A 1,025-nucleotide genomic window follows, 5' to 3' on the forward strand; every position below is an offset into this window, starting at 1 on the left:
GCCGTCAAACCTTGCTTTCAGAACTCATTGACAAATATGGAGAGAGAAAAAATATTAATGTTGCCGTTGCATTAGAAGGATCACCAAGAACTAGAGTCGCTCACTAGAATAACATGATCGTCAAGAAAAAAATTGTACAACAATGAATCTGAAGGAGACCACCACTTCAGAAAGAAAGCCAAGTATTCGCGAGCGCTGCAGCTCCAAAACCCTAGCCACCAGATCAAGGTCAATTCAAAGCACCAAACTGTACCCGCAACCGTCACCGACATATAATTAGTGCACCTTTGTTTCGCAGAGAAATAAGAATAACACTACTTTTTTCTTTGATGGCAAGTATTAGTTAGAAGGAATTAAGCAAAAGGAAACAATTATTTTTTCTTAAATTTCTTTGAAACAGTTTTAAATATTCTAACTATACATTTGCACAAAGAACAATGCAGGAGAATACATTTACTTTTTGTACAAGTTTTTCTATTTTTTGATTGTTTCATATTACCATATTTTATCGGATGTCCCCGAAGGGACTTATATTATCATATTTTCACAAGCATGCAAATCAAAGATGCTCTTATAAGGATCAATTTTTCAATGTGCTACCGATGTACTCTCTTCTTCTCAAATGATAAGTCGTATAACCTTTTTCTTATGAAAACCCTTTGGATCGTAAGATCGGGGCTACTAAATATCCACATGGAGTCCATTATCCTAGTATCTTCTTCCATAGGAATCTAAACTCAAGTTCAAATCTCATTTTACGTTTCCTTTGAAAGTTACAATTCATTTTTTACTTCATCTCTTTACCACCTCTCCTCAAATTTTCAAAGATCATGTGTTTATTTCACCAGTGACGCACATATTGCAGGATTTCGTGTTTTGAAAGTCTATAGAATTCTATTTATGATAGATGGTAATTCAATGTATTCTTATTCCTACATTTCTAAATTACTAGAGCACATGCCAAAGAAACCTAAAGGATATACCCGGAAAAAAACTAAAAATATACTATATCTTTTTAATTTTTT

Source organism: Triticum dicoccoides, chromosome 7B (assembly GCF_002162155.2).
Source record: "Triticum dicoccoides isolate Atlit2015 ecotype Zavitan chromosome 7B, WEW_v2.0, whole genome shotgun sequence".
NCBI lineage: Eukaryota > Viridiplantae > Streptophyta > Magnoliopsida > Poales > Poaceae > Triticum > Triticum dicoccoides.